Source organism: Oncorhynchus kisutch, linkage group LG9 (assembly GCF_002021735.2).
Source record: "Oncorhynchus kisutch isolate 150728-3 linkage group LG9, Okis_V2, whole genome shotgun sequence".
Taxonomy (NCBI): domain Eukaryota; kingdom Metazoa; phylum Chordata; class Actinopteri; order Salmoniformes; family Salmonidae; genus Oncorhynchus; species Oncorhynchus kisutch.
The window spans coordinates 25,283,430-25,297,593 of NC_034182.2; the positions used below are offsets into that span (position 1 = coordinate 25,283,430).

Sequence of the window (14,164 nt, forward strand, 5' to 3'; positions counted from 1 at the left end):
GATGATTGATACTTTCACCTGGTACCCAGGAGATTGAGCTCTCTGGCAGACCTCACAATGTCCAACCCAACTTGTACGTGTCTCTGTATTTATTGTATGTTGCTATTTTTCTAAGCTGCATTTATTTTCGCTCTCTCTCTCTCTCTCTCTCAGGGTAACTCTTGCTAAACAATTGGAGGGCATGCACCTAAGATACCTCTTGGACCCTGACGTTGTGGCTCGCTTCAGGAAGTGCCACCCAGACGGAGTCATTTGCAAACCAAAGAACATTTAGAGAGTCGTCTGTCGGACTGTCTTCACTTTATTCGTCTTTTTGTACCAATTACAATATTTTGTAATGAATAAGGTTGAAAGAAAAATATCTTCATTAGATATTTGCACATTTCACAATATCAAGCTAAATGAATCCACCAAAACATTTTAGTATGCAAATTATTTTTTGTATTACATTTTGTTAGTTCTACATTTCAGCCATTCCCATTACAACAAGAATAGAGTAAAATGTTAGGATCTTTGATTTCCATTCAAATGGTTGAACATTGGGTAAATCATCAATGTTTTTGTCCCCATTATTGGGGATTGCATACAGTGCTTTCACAAAGTATTCTCACCACTTGACTTTCTCCACATTTTTTTGTTACAAAGTGGGATTACAATTGATTAAATTGTCATTTTTGTCAACAGTATGCAAAATACCCTGTCAAAGTGGAAGAAAATTTAAACAATGTTTTTTATTAATGGAAAATCAAATATTTAGATAAGTATATCAACCCCCTAAGTCAATTCATGTTTGACTCACCTTTGGCAGTGCTCATAGCTGTGAGTCATTTTCTTGGTAAATGTCCAAGAGCTTTGAAACCTGGATCCTATACTATTTGTAAGGTTTTCCTGATTTCAGTCTGCTTTCCAACAGATACTGGGAGACAAATCCACCTTTCAGCAGGACAATAAACCCAAAACGCAAGGCTAAATATACGCTGGCGATACTTACCAAGACGACATTGAATGTTCCCGAGTGGCCTAGTTACAGTTTTGACTTAAATCGTCTTGAAAGTGTACGGCATGACTTAAATGTATTGTGGAGTAAGTACTATGTTGATCCATCCTCAGTTTCCTATCACAGCAATTTAACTCCAACTGGTTTAAAATCACCATTGGCCTCATGGTGAAATCCCTGAGCGGTTTCCTTCCTCTCCGTCAACTGAGTTGGTGACTGGGTATATTGATACACCATCCAAAGTGTTATTAATAACTTCCCCATGCTCAAAAGAATATTCAAATTATTTTTCGCCACTAACCAATTGGTGCCCTTCGTGAGGTATTGGAAAACCTCCCATGTCTTTGTGGTTGAAATTCACTGCTCGACTGAGGGACCTTACAGATAATTGTATGTGTGGTGTACAGTGATGAGGTAGTCATAAAGAAAAGTTACACTTATTGCACACAGGATGTCTGACTTGTTTGTATTCCTGAAGTTATTTAAAATGCTTTGAAGACTTAACTCAGGACAGTTCAGCTTTTCATTTTTAATTCATAAATCCACTTTGACATTATGGGGTATTGTGTGTAGACCAGTGACCCCCAAATCTACATTTCATTTTAAATTCAGGCCGTAACAACAAAATGTGGAAAAAGTCCAGGAGTGTGAATACTTTAAAGCCCTGTACATTCTTCTCACCAAACCCCCAGAAGTGGGGTCAGTGAGATGCTATTACCTCATCACTCATACAACTATTTCTCAATTTGTATCTAGAACTTAGATTTCTACAAACACAACACAATTAGAAGTAATGTGTCAGTGACATGTCCTTAAACTAGTATGTGAAGCATCTGTTGACTTTCATCTGTTGAGTTTCTGGTCACTTCATTGATGTTCCCCAGAAGATTTCATGAGAAGTCAGTCAAGGTAAAAGCTGCATGTAAGATGGAGAAGGCAATGCTGCCAAATAAAGTGTAGACTCAGTCAGTTAGGCAGGGCACTACTAGAAGATCGCTGGCACCAACATTCATTTCACCTTGGAAATGTTTCGAAAGGCACTCTCGCACATCTGAGCTATCTTTGTTGCAGGTGCATGGTAACCGCTGAATAAAGTGAGGTGGGAAAAAGAAGAAACCCGCACACTGCTCTTTATTAAACTTTACGTATCGGCCTCGAGGCCTTCGTCAGAGCTTTGGAAATGTTAAAAAAAAAGAGTTTTTTAAGAAACTCTGAAACTCATTACTGTCTTTATCAGCTAATCTGATCAAATCTAGTTACCATGTTTTTCTCAGCAAGTGAGGACAGTGTCAGGATATTCTTTAAAAAAAGCCTGTATTTAAAATTGGGAGTGATTACATTCGCACTCCACACACGTACATTGTGATATTGTTGTATGGTGGTATTATACATTTTGCATTGTAGGTATGTATTGGTGTAATAATGTTATATGATGTACTGTTTTATCTTTTATGTGTGATTTAAGTGCCTTAATGAGTTTGGACTCCAGGAAGAGTAGCTGCTGCCTTAGTAGCAGCTAATGGGGATCCCTAACACATACAAATACAAATCATATTCACCAGCTAGTATTTTAAAGACACTATTGTTTGCAGTTTGTGGTCTTTTACCTGGCCCTAGACCAAACCAACCCAGTAATTTACACCCCAAAGGAACGTAGAAATACAAAAGGGTGGGCAGAGAAACAAAAGGAAAATAATGCACTTAGTATGATAACGTTGTAAACATTTCTCCATTACATGTCTCCATCTCCACTAGCTACATTAGCAGTGCATTTAGTCTTTCTCTGTAGTGAAGAACTCAATCTGCTGTGATTATATTCCTCCTTTCACAGTCATCTCTGAAGGGAGAGTTGAGAAAGATGTATTTATGCACCACTGAGTAGGTGAAGTCTCAGTCCTTTACGTTCAACTTCTGCCCCATTCCCCGTTCTGTTGAGCTAGAATAATGGCTGTCATAGTGGAGGGGTGAGAGTTCATTTTTCGGGGTGGTGATGATGATGATTGGACAAGCCCAGGTTGTCCCTCCCTGATTCAGTCTATATTCTTTCATTTGATGCCTAATGAACACTACCCAGGCTTGTCGAGGCAGCTCTTACTCAGCAGGTTGCGTCCACTGCGTTGAAGTTGCTGTCCATCTGGTGTCTAAAGGAGAGGCGAGCCTTGGTGGAGAAGTAGATCTGGGATCCACTCAGGCTGCTACCGCCCTCGCCCTGGCTACCACACGACACCGTAGACGACAGGCGAGGCTTCATCTCCTCTCTGGGGACTGGAGGGACGGAGCGAGGTGGCGTAAGATGAGGCGACGAAGAGAGAAGACAGCGGGTTTATTGAACCGCTAGCACACAACGTTTTAGAATCTTTTCTTTGGCATGTCTATACATGTCTACATTATATGGGATGATTTGATAATGCGATTTAACATAGCTAATGGTATGAATGATCCCTCAGGCATCTTTAATGTAATGCAAATATAACATGACATGCACTGATTTGACATTCTAATAATATAAACATCTAATAGAAGATATCCATTATGAAGTTATGGGTGGAATTAATGAGCAAATTATTGATTGAGAGTTATAGTACTGGGAGGTTGACATTATGGACTACTATTAGCAGTGCCCCAAGCATTTCTTTAACATGACCTAACTGACATTCCTGGTTATATCAGATCACTTGTTTCAACATGTATTCCAATATACGGTATGTGTTTGATAATCATGAGTGCAGCCTTGGGAAGTTATTCTGACATAATGATAATGTATGTAATAGCATATGTAATGGAATGGATAACTGTTATATGCATAAACTGTTGTATGAATATTTTGGGGTAGCCTAGTGGTTAGAGTGTTGGACTAGTAACTGGAAGGTTGCAAGTTCAAACCCCCGAGCTGACAATGTATAAATCTGTCGTTCTGCCCCAGAACAGGCAGTTAACCCACTGTTCCTAGGCCGTCATTGAAAATAAGAATTTGTTCTTAACTGACTTGCCTAGTTAAATAAAGGTAAAATAAAGTACTGTGAAATGGAAGTAGTTCTCTCACCTGCAGGTGGGGGGCACTGTTTAGCCTTGCATCGTTCCTTACAGCGTCTGTACCAGGAGAAGCACTTGAGGACCTTCACACCCATGCCTGGAGCTGAGGAGGTCTGAGAGAATGAAATAAATATTTTACTATTTTTGAATTGCTATCTTGTAGATGCACAGCTTTTACACGTCAGCTTTGTCTTGATTGCCTAGGCATTTGTTTGTTTGGAATTACTTTTTAGAATCAATTACTCATTTCAAATCACAAGATAACATATCAACCCACAACCACAAATAACTCTTAGCCAACTGATTAGCCTGGCCTTGATAACAGAAAACAATTATCAACAACAACAAAAAACACAGCCATCTGCTATCAATTAACCTTTATTAACCAGACAATACTGAGACGATGTGTCTTTATCTCATCATCACTCACAGGGTTGCCATAATGGTATTAGTCCGGTCTAGTACACTAATCCAGCGGAATTAGTCCAGTAATGTCACTATGAGGGGACAAAAAAAAAATGAAATGACCTGATGACACCGCGATGACTGAGGAGGCTTAGCTAATCTCTGTCTTGTCTCTTGTCAACAGTAGACGAGCATTCACACAAACACACATACAGTTGAAGTCAGAAGTTTACATACACCTAAGACAAATACATTTAAACTCAGTTTAACAATTCCTGACATTTAATCCTTGTAAAAATTCAATTTCTTAGGTCAGTTAGTGTCTCCACTTTATTTTAAGAATGTGAAATGTCAGGATAATAGTAGAGAGAATTATTTATTTCAGATTTAATTTCTTTCATCACATTCCAAGTGGGTCAGAAGTTAACATACACTCAATTATCCTTTGGTAGCATTGCCTTTAAATTGTTTAACTTGGGTCAAGTGTTTAGGGTAGTCTTCCACAAGCTTCCCACATTAAGTTGGGGGAATTTTGGCCCATTCCTCCTGACAGAGCTGGTGTAACTCAGTCAGGTTTGTAGGCCACCTTGCTCGCACATGCTTTTTCAGTTCTGCCCACAAATTTTCTATAGGATTGAGGCCAGGGCTTTGTGATGGCCACTCCAATACCTTGACTTTGTCGTCCTTAAGCCATTTTGCCACAACTTTGGAAGTATGCTTGGGGTTACTGTCCATTTGGAAGACCCATTTGCAACCAAGCTGTAACTTCCTGACTGATGTCTTGAAATATTGCTTCAATATATCCACGTAATATTCATGCCTCATAAAGCCATCTATTTTGTGAAGTGCACCAGGCCCTCCTGCAGCAAAGCACCCCCACAACAAGATGCCTCCACCCCGTGCTTCACGGTTGGGATGGTGTTCTTCGGCTTGCAAGCCTCCCTCTTTTTCCTCCAAACATACCGATGGTCATTATGGCCAAACAGTTATATTTTTGTTTAATCAGACCAGAGGACATTTCTCCAAAAAGTACAATCTTTGTCCCCATGTGCAGTTGCAAACCGTAGTCTGGCTTTTTTATGTCGGTTTTGGAGCAGTGGCTTCTTCCTTGCTGAGCGGCCTTTCAGGTTATGTCGATATAGGACTTGTTTTACTGTGGATATAGATACTTTTGTTCCTGTTTCCTCCAGAATCTTCACAAGGTCCTTTGCTGTTGTTCTAGGATTGATTTGCATATTTCGCACCAAAGTACGTTCATTCATGTCTCGGAGACAGAACGCGTCTCCTTCCTGAGCTGTTTGACAGTTGCGTGGTCCGATGGTGTTTTATACTTGCGTACTGTTGTTTGTACAGATGAACGTGGTACCTTCAGGCGTTTGGAAATTGCTCCCAAGGATGAACCAGACTTGCAGAGGTGTAGACATTTTTCCTGAGGTCTTGGCTGATATCTTTTGATTTTCCCATGATGTCAAGCAAAGAGGCACTGAGTTTGAAGGTAGGCCTTGAAAAACATCCACAGGTACACCTCCAATTGACTCAAATGATGTCAATTAGCCTATCAGAAGCATCTAATGCCATGACTATTTTCGACAATTTTCAAAGCTGTTTAAAGGCACAGTCAACTTAGTGTATGTAAACTTCTGACCAACTGGAATTGTGATGCAGCGAGTTATAAGTGAAACAATTGTTGAACAAATTACTTGTGTCATGCACAAAGTAGATGTCCTAACCGACTTGCTGAAACTATAGTTTGTTAACAGGAAATTTGTGGAGTGGTTGAAAAAACGAGTTTCAATGGCTCCAACCTAAGTATGTAAACTTCCGACTTCAACTGTATGCACACACACACACACACACACACACACACACACACACACACACACCTCCTTTGATAATCCAGCAGTTGGACTTCAATGGGCTACAGCAGATAGCTAAAAGGGCTAATTAAAGCCTTGGATGGAATTACACAGAGGTCACATGACACATACAACACAGACAGGACAAGAGAGGGCAGTCAAATCATGCCATAAAGTATTGTAGGTGCTTAGAGAGATATACTGTTCTGTGGTGTTACCCAAGTCACGTCAAGACTGTTACTTGTAGGTGTCAATCAAGTCATGTCATATAGCCCTGAATTAATTGACATACTAGTATGTAGTCAGTAGGACTCTCAAATGGATTTTGACATGTAATGCATGTATTTGCATTGTAAATGTATACATTGATAAATGTATGCAAGCTAACTGAATACCTTTGACTGTATAGATCCATTACAGGTATGCCCATGGGAGTCTATATGTCTTACTCAGCCCTTTTCCACACCATCTAAACAAAAATATGAACGCAACATGAAAGTGTTGGTTCCCAGGATTCACGAGATGAAATACAAGATCCCAGAAATTTTCCATATGCACGAAAAGCTTATTTCTCTCAAATTTTGTGCACAAATTTGTATACATCCCCGTTAGTGAGCATTTCTCCTTTGCCAAGATAATCCATCCACCTGACAAGTGTGGCATATCAAGAAGTTGATTAAACAGCATGCACATTACACAGGTGCACCTTGTGCTGAGGACAACAGGCCACTCTAAAAATGTGCAGTGTTGTCACACAACACAATGCCACAGATGTCTAAAGTTTTGAGGGAGTCTAAAGTTCTGCATGCCAACTGCAGGAATGTCCACCAGAGCTGTTGCCAGAGAATATAATGTTCCTTTCTCTACCATAAGCTGCCTCCAATGTCATTTTAGAGAATTTAGCAGTACGTCCAACCGGCATCACAACCGGAAGGCCACGTGTAACCACGCCAACCCAGAACTTCCACATCCGGCTTCTTCACCTGCAGGGGATCGTTTGTGACCAGCCACCCGGAAAACTGATGAAACTGAGGTGTATTTCTGTCTGTAATAACTAAAAAAATTGTTGGAGAAAAACTCATTCTGATTGGCTGAGCCTTGCTCCCAAGTGTCTAGGTCTATGCCCTCCCAGGCCCAGTCATGGCTGCGCCCCTGCTCAGTCATGTGAAATCAATAGATTAGGGCCTAATGAATTGATTTAAAATGATTAATTTCCTTATATGAACTGTAAATCAGTAAAATTGTTGAAATTGTTGTTGTTGCACATTGTTGCAAATTGCATGTTGCGTTTACATTTTTGTTCAGTATAGTTTACAATTGGCATGTTATTCTTCCCAAAGCCTTAACATGTAGAGACAGGCTTTGTTGGCTTGGTGCCCACTACCCACCCTGCTTTCCTCTCATTGAAGTCACACACATACATGAGCACGCACACAAACTACTTAGCTTCTCATTGAGGTCCCTGATTCGCCAGAAGAGTCCTTTTGCATGTTTTCCCAGCCTGGGTGAAGTGTTACAGATGGCTCGATATAAATGTAAAGGTCATTTTCCGATTGAGCCGACATGCAGCGTGAACGCTAACGTGGAAGATTCAAAAGTAGCGCATTTTGCCTTTGCTAGTCCTGTATTAGCAGATTGATATAGCCGTCTGTAGCGGGCAACAACACAACATTTATGGGGTCCCTTTGTCCTCAGCAATGAACTAAATTGAGTCTGAAGAACTCTCTGGTAAAAACCTTTGAGCAGTCTTAGTTTTCAGCTTTCTATTCCTATTCCTTCAGTATATCTGAAAATATGTCCCCTGACACTTTGATACTGCCACTTACCTTGTTCCACTGACCTCATGTTTGAAGGCACCGGAATAGAACAGAGAAATTGAATGACTCTCTATTGAAACAATCATATTACTTTCTATTTTAAAACCTCTCATGGTCTTCCATCATCACAGATCTCCATTTAGCTCTGAGGTGGCAACGTCAGGAGAGGGTGGCGGTGCTGCCAACAAATTGAGGCTTTCCTTGCAAGCCCATGACCACACATAACAGAAGCCTTTCACTGGACTCTGCTGCAAGTGCAGACATGCAATCTGTAGCAGAAAACCCTCTGACTGGCGTGGGTGTGTTTCGCTGGCTGTAACACTCGCTGGCGTGGGTGTGTTTCACTGGCTGTAACACTCGCTGGCGTGGGTGTGTTTCACTGGCTGTAACACTCACTGGCGTGGGTGTGTTTCGCTGGCTGTAACACTCGCTGGCGTGGGTGTGTTTCGCTGGCTGTAACACTCACTGGCGTGGGTGTGTTTCGCTGGCTGTAACACTCACTGGCGTGGGTGTGTTTCGCTGTCCCTGCACTCACAGGGACGAGCTCATTTCATAAAGACGTGACAGCTCTCTTACAGTCTCTGAGCGCCTTTGACTCCTAGGGGTCAGGCCAAGGTGGGGGACTCATATCAGTTTTCCACTCTGTCGAGAGTTAGTCACGATTAGTGAAAATAGCTTTCAAAAACATCTCTGGCAGAGTCTGGTGTGGACAACCCTAACCTTAAAGCCATGAAGACAGTGTTCAGAATCATGTCTCTCTCTCTCTCTCTTTCTTTTCCAGACCTTTCCATGAGCCAAAGCCTAATTCCTTCTTATTTCTGTAAAAACCCTGGAGAAGATCAAAAGCCTAAACGCGTTGTTTCTACTCTTTGCAATAAATAAGCTTTTTAAAATGTAATTCCATTTGTTCTACAAGTGTTGCTGAATCTCCCCTCTACTTCATGGGCCTAAATTTGCACAGAGATAATACATTAGTTGTGTATTAATGACCCACTCAAACACAGTCCTTTTCTCAATCTGGGTCAGGCACACAAAATAGACGGTCAGTGGTGAGGAATTTTGGGGCCCCGGTCATTACAGCATCTAGTACAGCGAGTCTTTGGCAAAGAACAGCAGTCACAGGGCTTAGAGCAGAACAGCAAAACCAGTCCAGTGGAAGACAGAGAGTGTGTGAGAGAGAGAGAGAGAGAGAGAGAGAGAGAGAGAGAGAGAGAGAGAGACAGACAGACAGAGACAGAGACAGAGACAGAGACAGACACAGACAGAGACAAAGACAGAGAGCGAGAGAGCAAGAGAGAAAAGGTTTGAGAGAAAGGGAGAAAAAGAGAGGGGGAAGAGAGAGACAGAGAAGGGATTGGAGAAGGAGAGAGCCTGAGAGGGTGGGAGAAAGTAGAACAGTGCCCACCTAAACAGCAGAGAGAGGGGGAAGGCTGGAATTGGGCTTTGGGCCTGTTTTCTGTGCAGGATCCTGCCAGGGCAGAGCACAGTGGTGACGTGAAGGACGTGCAGCTCTGAACGATGTGGTTTTACTAATACACACTGCCTGGTCATTGACTTATTCTGGCAGTTACTGATTGCTCAATATTGCTAAAATACTCATAGGTTGTCTTATCGCCCTATTATTTGTCATAGGGTGTGTGTGTGTGTGTGGATTTATCAAACGTACACACTTTGGCAGATGTTATAGCAGTTGCAGTGAAATGCTTATATGTTAAACGCTTATGTACATATACCTATGTATACTTATGACAGGTTACATACAGAACTATACACAGTAAACAACGTAAAACACACATTCTTCGTGTGTGTTCCTACCTGGAATGTAAAATGGTTTGCAGCATGTAACATAACCCGGAAAGTCAGAGTATATGAGCAAACTCTACAGAAATCTGATTTTCTGTTTTTCAACCTTTCCTATGTCCATTCCAAGTCTTCAGCCTCTTGGGAGACTTAGTGTCTGTCCCAAATGGCATCCTATTCCCTATATAGTGCGCTACCTTTGACCAGGGCCCATAGGGCTCAGGTCAAAAGTAGTGTACCATGTAGGGAAGAAGGTGCTATTTGGGACACAGACTTAGAGAACTTGTGGCAGTGAGCCTGGGTCTGTAATAGAGCTCGCCAGCTTGTAGTCCTAAAAAATGGGAATGAGTTATGTTTGGTTTGTTCAGCCATTCCTATGGGGAAAATTAATGGGGATAGAATAGGGTTTTGGAATAAACGCCGAAAATATCTTAGGTTAACACAGGCTTAGGTGATCTTATATATGTTTTGTTCTAGGAGATAATATCAGTCAGTTAACATGACCTTTATGAATTATAAAAGGCTTTGTGTTTTTTTTTTATCACGTAAATGCTTCAAAACTCACAAAAAAAATGACTTTAGCTGATGAAGATAATATCATAGAACAAAACGTATGAGATCAGCTAAGCCTGTCTTTACCACAGACGCTATTTTCAGTGTTTTCCAAAAACCCTACAAAACCATTCATTTTCCCATAGACTTTGCCCAACAAATCATGGCAGAGTTAGTACCTACAAAAAGACGCCATTACTATTTCTCTCTATGCCCCTGAAAGAAGCAGGGCCCCTGCTCCCTTGGCACGATGACGCACATTTAGGCCTATTGGTGCCCAGTCTGTCCACTAACATTAGAACCATTACCCATCTCCAAAACAACTATGGAAATGGGAAGTAATACTCAAACACGACTTTTCTTGCAGTTGTGTCAGATCTTTTTGCATAATTTCCCTCTGGCCATTTTCCAATGTTGAACAACGGTAGACCTATGGACTTTTACCATGGTTCCAGAAGAGGGCCCCCAACAGGTTGAATGAAGTGACAGAACAACAGGTAATTCAAGCTTTCAATTAATCAGTGCATCACCGCTCTCTCTCTCTCTCTCTCTCTCTCTCTGCCCCCCTGTTCTCTCTAATATTTTAAAATACCCAGGTTAAATGCATGGGAGTGTATTTTAATCCCTGTATTTGATTATTTTCAAATACATGCTAATACTTTCCAACCATATTTCCAAATACAATATTCAACTACTTGTATTTTCAAATAAAATCTATCTGAATGCTTACTTTGAAATGTATGTGAAAAGTAACTGAGAAAATTCAAATAGTATTTGAACCCAGGTCTGGCAGTAACACCATTTGTTTCTGTTCAAACTGTTTGTCTGAAAGAGGAGTTGTGGGTGTAAATAATAAATAAAGGAGTTTTTATATTTTCGTGGAAGAGGGTGTGCTAACACTCTGACAGGAAGTCTATTAATTAAATACACCCTTTTCTGTCTAAATAAAGTGTCACGCATAATATAAGTTGTTTTGGAATCATCTGGAGTTGAGTAGAAAGGATTAGTTTGAACTAAGATAGCATTTTCTCATATCCATGCAGGCTCCATGTATCGCAGAGTTGGAGTGCCGATCCAGGGTCAGTTTAGCCTTTTAGATGATAGCGAATGGACAGGGGGTGGTCTGATCCTAGATCAGCACTCTTACTCTGAGACGCTTGAATACTGGGCACAGGTTTAAATCATAAAAGCCAATGAAGGCCCAATATCGAAGTCAACACTGAACAACAATATGACGCTTGCCTATTCTATTCGTTACGCTTTGAACACACCAACAGCGACATTGAGCAAAATATTACGCAGCATCGTCTGGATGTGTATGCAACTAAAGTTCAGCACCTCCTGTTACCATTTCTGTCAAGCCGTCTACGCATACAGTTTGACGCATACGTTCATAACATCCAATGTATGCACCACCCCAAACGCACTGCAACTGCCTCTGCAAGGCAAACGCAGAGTTTCATTAGAAATGAATGTGTACCAAAATGCTTAGTACAGGCGCACTGTACAGCAAGCCTACAACTCTCATGGGACACTCCCACCCAGACACACCTCCTACAGCCAAGTAAACAGCCACACAGCCCCCCTCCCTCTCTATCTCCGAGGCAAGTTACACTTTTCCATAACGTTTAGGCTACTATTTGTCTGTATGTGTTGTGTCCAACCCTCTATTCTGCTTTAAATTCATTAGTGTACTGCAGTGAAATAACAATACTGTTCTTATTTATTGAAATTGTAGCTTATGGTAAAAGTATGAAAGTCTGTCATTTAAAAACGAACATTTTAACCTTAAAATAAGCACAATAACCTACCTGATCAGTTGCAACCTTGCAGATCTGGAAGAAAAATGTGCAATTTTCAATTAGGATACCTATTACAGCCGAATCGAATTATTGGTTCCAATTCAATGGTGATTTCAACATTTGCAACTTTGCTTGTTCCACTTTCTGATGTCAGTTCTGCTAACTAAATGCGACCTCCACAAGACTCGGCGCGAGGCGGGCGTTTTATACCGATTGCTAGGTTGATCCTTGCACTGCACTTGATGGCAACATGGAAAGGTTTGCGGAGCGCATGGAGAGCCTGAACTTTAAATAGCTCATCCCTGTGGCCCGAGACACGCCTCCCTCACTACCTCCCTCCTTTTCTCAATGTGGTCTTCGACAGTCTAAAGCAAGTCACAGTTTAGTCACACACAGACAGTAGCAGTGTTTCAGTCTGTAGACCTACTGGATAGTTAGGGATTAGAGGGTGGATATAATTCATTTGGATTTGACACAATTAACAAATAAAGCTGAGAAGATTATAATGCACTAGAGGAGTGAATCGGTGATCTGTGAATAAATGACTGGAGGGATGAATGAATGAACATGGGGATAAAATAGAACAGTAATAGCATGAGACAAAGCGAGAAAGAGAGATCACAAAGTCTCTCGCTCTCCTTCTTTCCATGACGAATAAGATTTTCGACAAACGTCAGAGAGATCGTGTACGTATGTGCCTGCATTAACATACCCCTATACCCCCTGGCCTAAACAGATGTAGGATCTTAATTTTAGACAGTTTGCTACAGCAGGAAAATAATCCTGCAGCAACCGGAATTGTAAGGGAAAATCATGTCAAATTTCAAAGTGGAAATGACAAACTTCAGAAGCCTTTTTAAACCTCAAATACACTATAAGTTGAACATTTCCTGCATTGCGTGAATGTTTTCCTGCAGCAGGGTGATCCGATTAAGATCCTATATCTGTACCCACTCATCGGACCAAGTCATTTCCTTTCAGCTGATTCACAACTGTCCCAGTAAGCACGGACAGGTTGGTTGAGTTTGCTCCCCTCCTTGTTTCCAGGAATTCTATGTTCTTATAACGGCTGTTTGAAGAAGTGGACCAAAGCGCAGCGTGGTAAGTGTTCATGATATTTTAATAGAACTCCGGCCGCAAAACCTAATCCTACAGGGGATGGTCTGGGTGGGCATCTATCCGCGGTGGCGGCTCTGGTGCGGAGTGTGGACCCCGCTCCACTTTAGGCTTGGCCCACTTAGGTGGCGCCTCTGGAGCGGGGACCCTCGCCGCCGACCCCGGACTGGGGAACCTCGCCGCGGGCCCCGGACAGGAGGGCGACCCTGGCAGCTCCGGACAGGAGGGCGACCCTGGCAGCTCCGGACAGGAGGGCGACCCTGGCAGCTCCGGACAGGACGCAGGCACAGGACTCACCAGGCTGAGGAGACCTACTGGAGGCCTGGTCCTTGGAGGAGGCACAGTATGGACCGGGCTGTGGGGGAGCACTGGAGATCTGGTGCGTAGCCTTGGCACCACTCTTCCAGGCTGAATGCCCAGTCTGGAGAGCAGGGCTGGCACCATCCGTCCTGGCTGGATCCTCACCCTAGCCCGGCAGAAGCGGGGAGCTGGGATGTAGCGCACCGGGCTAAGAACGTGTACTGGAGACACCATGCGCTCCACCACATAACACGGTGCCTGACCAGTACGACGCCCGCCACGGTAAGCTACGGAGAGTTGGCAGAGTCAGGTTGGAGACCTGAGCCAACTCCCCGTGTGCCAACTCCCCGGGGCTGCCTCTCGGGCTTCCTTGCCAGCCGTGTTCCCTCGTAATGTTGCCGCTCAGCCTTAGCTGCCTCCAGTTCCTCCTGTGGACAGCGATACTCCCCAGCCTGCCTCCAGGATCTCCTCCCATGTCCAGAAGTC

The 14,164-nt window shown here is 42.5% G+C and overlaps 1 long non-coding RNA gene across 1 annotated transcript; it reads right to left on the minus strand.

Moving 5' to 3' along the window:
• Positions 1–283: 283 nt before the first annotated feature.
• On the minus strand, positions 284–12,542 carry LOC109896985 (uncharacterized). Its single transcript, XR_002256167.2, has 3 exons — positions 12,272–12,542; positions 4,041–4,143; positions 284–3,262 (listed from the first exon to the last, which is right to left on the minus strand). It is a non-coding gene; the product is annotated as an uncharacterized LOC109896985 (long non-coding RNA).
• Positions 12,543–14,164: the final 1,622 nt, after the last annotated feature.